Source organism: Vanacampus margaritifer, chromosome 9, assembly GCF_051991255.1.
Source record: "Vanacampus margaritifer isolate UIUO_Vmar chromosome 9, RoL_Vmar_1.0, whole genome shotgun sequence".
NCBI lineage: Eukaryota > Metazoa > Chordata > Actinopteri > Syngnathiformes > Syngnathidae > Vanacampus > Vanacampus margaritifer.
In genome coordinates, this window is record NC_135440.1 from 1,994,952 (window position 1) to 2,001,703 (window position 6,752).

General features: G+C 46.7%; 1 protein-coding gene across 5 annotated transcripts in view; it reads right to left on the reverse strand.

The window, feature by feature from the left end:
- The window catches only part of ano10a (anoctamin 10a), an 84,368-nt gene extending 82,156 nt beyond the window's left edge, over positions 1–2,212 (reverse strand). For 2 of the 5 annotated variants that reach the window (XM_077575203.1, XM_077575204.1), the window contains exon 1: positions 2,005–2,211. The gene's annotated coding sequence lies outside the window, so the exon portion shown is untranslated. Of the gene's footprint in view, positions 1–2,004 lie in introns of all 5 variants that reach the window. The other 3 variants (XM_077575205.1, XM_077575202.1, XM_077575201.1) reach the window with 3 other exon arrangements.
- Between the last annotated feature and the right edge of the window lie 4,540 nt (positions 2,213–6,752).

Consider the following 6,752-nt stretch of genomic DNA (forward strand, 5'->3'; position numbering starts at 1 on the left):
CGCTACAGATCAGGAGTTGATGTGACAGATTTGAAGAGGAAAGTCTCTTCTCTGCCCATGGTTTGATTAGTGCCAGTGCCAGTGCCAAAGCCTGCATAAAAGGCCTCCCTTTGCATTTGGTTGTCACCTCTCCATCACATTCTCATTGTGAATGGCCCAAGAGTTAATCACACCAGCTTTGATAATACTATAGAACACACAAAGTGGCCCTCTCTTAGTTTTTCTTCCACAGCCATAGGAACCACACATTTGGTTAAAAGTATCGACTCCATCCTTTGGTTGTAAAATTCAATTGCTTCAGGCTTGCCAGTGGCACCTATTGTTGGTTGACATGTGGCAAGATTGCCTGATTTTATACACTAACACTATCACCGGGTGAAAATCCACCACATACGTACTTTTCCCTATTTCAAAAAAATCACCCGAAAGCATGCTTGTAGGAAAAAGTGGGATTTGGGGTAGGGAAACACTCACACTTTCAAAGATGTCAAAAATAATTGTGAAGCTACCCAAGGACCCATGACACTCAGAAAAATGTAACATATGGAAAATCATGTAAATACGTTTGCTCGGTTGAAAATCACCTGGTGCTAGTGCTCTAGGTTTAAGAAAGCAACTAAAGGCGATCGGGAGAGTCACCCTCCCCCAGACGCATTCAATAGTTTTGATCGTCCTTTTAGGAATGCTTACCTTGCTTTGTTTATAGGCATTTCACATTGCTCGGCAGAGAGCCAGCCGCCATTCTACGTCACTACGCACTGAATGTGTTGCAACGTAAATAACAATGGTGGCATTCGTCCAAATAAAGTTTCTACAAAATGTATTAAACTGGAAATTATTTTTGAAAAATTAATCTCATTGTTATGTTAGTAACAACCAAATAAATAATATAGAGCAAACTTGTCCTTACAGGCGGGGTTCCTTTTAATGATTAGATAGGTGACTGCCTTGAGCTCGGCCATTGTGTCGCTGTGACCTGTCCTGCATCTATCTACACTCTGGCGCACTTATCCAGCAGGAACAAGTTAAGACCATCAGGTCACACATTTTCACATGGGCTAGGCCAGTGGTGCCCAAGTCCGGTCCTCGAGAACCCGTATCCAGTCTGTTTTCCATGTCTTCCTCCTTCACCGCAGCTGAATATAATGATCAGCTCATCAGCAAGCTTTGCAGAAGCCTGCTAACGATCCTGATCATGAATCGGGTGTGTTGGTGGAGAGAAACATAGAAAACAGGCTGGATAAGGGCTCTCGAAGACCGAACTTGGACACCCCTGGGCTAGGCTGAGCCATCCCCGTGTGGGTGGGCGGCCAAGACAGTATAAGAGTAAAGACTATTTTGAATAGTTTCGACGTTCTTCTGCACACTAATAGAAGAGGGCTCCACAGCTATGTACTCGATCTTTTTGGCATTCAGTAAATAGTTCAACTGAGAACATTGGAGTCTTCTGGTCATTACTTTTAGTATAGCGCCAGCATTAGGAGACAAGAACCATTGAAAGTTCTCACCACAACTTTACATTGTCTTTAGATGTCAGCTAGTGTGAGATGGTAATTTTACTAGAGTATTTTCCAAATCTTCTCAAAGTCTTCCGATGTACAGGTAGTATTATAGTTGACGTGACTTTGCAATGCTAACAGCTAGGCAAGTGTTCGCGAGGGGTGTGAGTCTTGACGAGAAGGCGAGTAACCAATCATAGCTGTTCAAGGCAAAATCAAGGAAGAATAACGCCTGCAGAAGAGTTACCAGTCTCGGCAAAATGACCACCGCCTACAGCCATCTTCACGAGGGTCACTATAATTTAGAGGTAGCGGTAGATGATGTGTCATATTTGGATTGCGTTGCTGTCTTCAAGGCAGACAAATACATAGTCAATTTAATTAAACATACATTTGCCAACTGTTTAAACTAAAATGACCCAGCGAAGTTTAGTTGTGTATAGTGCACTAGCAGTATAACACACAAAGAAATACCGAATAATTCAAACTTTTTTAGTGTACATACCGAGTAGAGCGATGCTAGGCGTCAGAAAACCTTTATCAGCAGGGCTGCTCTCTTCGGGAGAAGGAAATCATATGTTGCAGAAAATAACCAGGCATGCACTTGTGTCGAAGGGAGCGTCTTTCGACAAAGTGTAAACTACAAACGTAAAGTCTGCATTTGTAAGCCACTGACGTATATTTGAATGGACCGCTGATCTGTATATATTCCTTGATAGCATAGCCTATACGCGTCTGTGCAAGCCGTTGAAGCCACAAGGCAGCCATCTTACTACTGCCATCTCGCAAGCAGACTAGGCCGTTGGGGTGGGGGTGGATGGGATTTGTGGCGGAGTGTCAAGTGGACGGTATGTGATGCTTTGAAGACCCCCTTTTATTTGAATCGCTCAGTTCCTTAGACCCCAATATTAGATTAGACAGATGCATCTTTTGTTGAATTAGTTATATTTCTGTAATTTTAAAAATATACACGTTTCCTTCTGTAAAAAACATTAAGCAAATAATTTCTACATGTATTTAAAGCAAATGTCTGAAGTCCTCTTGTTCATGTTTAGCTAATTTAAAACATCATAAATCATACTGTTTCTACCAACTACTGTCAAATGTTCTCCAATTTCGATACTGTAAATCCTGTCGTATGCCGAGAAAAGTGTCTTGGGAGGAGTAATATGGCGGCCTCGCGGCTTCAAAAGTCTTGGCCTATCGGCTATCCAGAAATATATACAGATCAGTGGAAAGAAGTACAATGCAGCTAAATCACCGTCGCGGGAATTGAAGCCACCGGCAGCCATCTTACGTTGACCCTCATTTTGCGTGTGTGTGAGAGAGACGCACACGCACAGGCACGCACGCACGCACGCGCACACACACACACATAGATAGATAGATAGATAGATAGATAGATAGATAGATAGATAGATAGATAGATAGATAGATAGATAGATAGATAGATAGATAGATAGATAGATAGATAGATAGATAGATAGATAGATATTATTGTAGCGTTGTTGTAGCAGCAATAAATATAGCCTAAATTGCATTAGCTTCGTTTGCAACAATTACATTTTCAATTCTTTATTTATTGAAGACACAAATAGGGTCCATACAGCGGCGTACATATCGACGGTGCAGCCGGTGCGCCGCACAGGGCCCCAGAGACAGCACAGGGGCCCATGACAGAAGGGGAAAAAAAGGAATGAACAAAAGAAACAAAGAGAGAGAAAGAATGGAAAAAAAGAAAGAAACAGCCAGAGTTATTTTGTAAATACGATGTCGGAAATGATAATTTAATCATCTGACTTTGGCATCTGTCAGTCACGATGAGTCTCGACGTGATGCGAGTTGAAAAAACCATGGTAGCTAGTGTGCGTGCCATCGTCGCCGTCATGCTTTGCAAACTAAAAAAAATAATAAATAAATAAACATGACGTTAAAGCTATTGGAAGAGATGTGATAGACGTGGTTTGAGTCCAGGCCGTCAGCAAAATATAGTGTCCCGCTCCCACCGGAGTCAAGCTGTAGTTTGCCGGCAGCTAGCTCCATCGCAGAAGTGACCCTCCAGCCACGTCTCGCTTCTCCCGGCGGTCAAAAGGCAGCTTCCCCGTGTCCCCGCCGCCTACGCAGCTTAGGGGATGAATTTGACGCCAAATGCAAAAAGCATATGTATCGCATTTGGCTCAGGTGCTCTGGACCATTCTCCAGATACATTAAACAAGGAAACAGGTGTTTTTCTGACAAATGCTACTTTAGGCCTATAGGAGCGTCGTAAATGACTTTGCTGAGCGCGATGCGCAGATGAGCTTCTAATGAGTGATTATAGCTACAAATTATTTTTGTTATGAAGTGCAGTTAGTGGGATTCAAATACAAATACAAAAAGTTGTAAAACAGAATATAATGTATTGGAAGATTTTTGTGGTATTTTCAATGTTCAATATAGATGTCACAATATTAAAATTGGGGGCCCTGCAAAAGTCCTTAGTGATAAATCGCACTTCTCTCCAAAAACTGTGTGGGCGGTGGATGGGGGGGAAATTGTGGTGGGGGGTGGCTGGAAATTGTGTGTGTGTGGGGGGGGCTCTCAGCATGGTGTTACGCCACTGGGTCCATCGAAATAAAAGAAAAAGGGAAAAAAAAAGTAAAACTATCAGGTTAATTAAGAGTCTCTCCATCCAAACGCTTTCCCAAAGCAGATGTGTACCTACAAATGCACAATTGAGGATTTGTCAAAGTCTGTATAATTGAGTTGTTTGACTCATCCAGTCGCTGCATAAAGTAAAATTTATTTGCAGTGCCTCACAGGTAGGAATGTGAGCATTAACAAACAACTTGCACTGTACCATCTGGGCACCCTCAGCAGTATCCCAAAGGTGTCATTATAGGTCACAGTGAGTCTCTGGATGGTGCACCGCTTATACTCCCATCAAGGGAACCGTGTACAGTGGAGTACAAATAGGCTTTAAACAGGGCGCACTTCACCTAAGGAGAACACATACTTTTTTTTTTGAGAGAGAGCTCAGTATTGTTCATTCGGTAATTTTACCGATTTGACATGTCATCATCATTGCTCTCCTTTATTTATCTATTTTATTTTTATTTTTTTCTTGTATGTGCGTGTGTGCGTGCATGTGTGCGTGCGAGTGTGTGTGTATTCATTTGTTCACCTAAAACCTATTAAAAAATCCCATACCGTTCACCTAAACCGAACACTTCCAGCCAGAGTCGTGAGGCCGTCAGGAGACCCGAGGAAGGACCAAAGAAAAGAAAGGAAAGGGAAATCCAGCACCGACCAGACACCACCCACCAGGCCACCAACCAGAGTCCTTCACCAACCCCAGAGACATCTGAATTCCAACAAATCAGGGAGACCTCAAGGGCCCAAAGGAGAGACTGAGGGAAGGTAGGAAGGACAGACGAAGCAGAGTGAGATCCACAGACACCAGCCTCCACCGATTCAATGACCTGAGGAAGAAGCAGTTTGTGACTGAATTTCGATAGATGCTGGTGTGGTGGATCTGGCATGCATGAAAATCTCCACCAAAGAGGGGAGCGTCGACCCCTGCCAGGACAGAGCAAGCGCAACACCTCAGGGCCCCCCAGGCCGCGGCAGCGCCAAAGGACAACCCCAGGGCCCCACAGGGGCCACCGGCCGGAGAGCAAACCCAGGACCAGGAGCGCCCCCCGCCCCAACGTGGCCGCGCCCCCAACCCAACGCAGCAGGACTGCACTGCACTGCAGGCCCGCCAGGCACCCCACCGGTCCACAGCCCCCGCTCCCCCACGACCCCCCGCCCCCCATCTATCCCCGCCATCCACCCCAACCCAGCCCCAGCCGCCCCCAGGCCCCAAACCCCCAGACCCCCGCCCTAACCAAGAGGAGCGACCAGCGGGCCCCCCCCCAACCGGGCGGGAGGCGCACCCGCCCACCAAACCCCTACCCACCCCACCGGGACCCCGGCGGGCATATGGGACAAGCCCGGCAGGGCGATAGGGCTCGCCCCCCGGATACTGGGGCCCGCCCGAGGTGCCCGGCACGACACCAAGCCACCCACCCTCCCGGCCCCCGGAGCGCCGAGACCCAGGCCACGGATGGAGCCCCCGGCCCAGGGGAGGAAGGCGGACAGGGGAGGGGGAAGGGACGGGGGAAGGAGACGACAAGAAGGGCAGGGGGCAGCGGCAAGGCCGCAGAGAGGGGGGGAGAGGAGGAGGAAGGGCGACGAGGGAGAAGGGACAGGGAGGCGGAGGCGGAGGACGGGCGGGGAGAGGCGAGGAGGGAGAGGGAGCAAGGGGGAGGAAGGGGGAGGGGAGAGGGAACCACGGGGCACCCCGGCGGCCCACAGGCCCCGGACCGTGTCGCCGGGCCCAGAGCGGCGGACCGCGCCAGGGTGGCGCCACCTCAGACACCAGGGAGAGCCCCGCAACGCAGCACCCCCCAAGAGGCCCAGGGAACGGCCAAGACGCAGCCGCCACCCAGCAGCCAACAGAGGGGCAGACCCGCCCACGCCCAGCCAGGGGGGGACAGCACCTGTAGAATTAGCCCCCTGGCATGCAGTGAATCCGAATATTAACCCTTAGTGCCCATTGGAGGTGAATCTGCTCAATCCTGTTGGCAGCAACTGGGTTCCTGACTATAAAAACACAACCATTAGTTACAAATTGCCAAATACAGAAAACTCAATGTAAGTTATCACAATGTGGTGGCTCTCGCTAACAGGCAGAATTAAGTAACCAGAATTAGGTTAAAATATTCTATATACGTAGACCATGTTTCTATAAATTTTGATATTTGGTTTTTATTTGAGGCAGATATTTTTTCCATTAAAATGTGATTTATGAGGAGGTTAGACCATTGGTCGATATTCAGAGTTTGTTTATTTTTCCAGTTAACAAGAGAACATACAAAATTTGCGCAGCAACATGTTCGCAAAATGTTCGCCTGGGCATACAGTTTACAATATTGTCTCTGAATGTCTGTCATCATGCTAGTCATCAGTTAGAAAATGTCCCAGGTACTTAACTTCGCAAGCATGTAATGAGAGGCTTTCCACATAAATAAAATACAAGAAATACAACATTCTATTCTATTTTATCCTCCTTGCATCATTATGTTGCTATTAGTGGGTTTATACAAAATGTCATGTCAATGTCCCAAATTCAGAACAGATTTTTAAAGGGATTACATTACGGTATTTTAAGCCCCTCCACAGTTAACTATAGGCATATAATAATTAAATCTTATCTTTGACACCATGGCA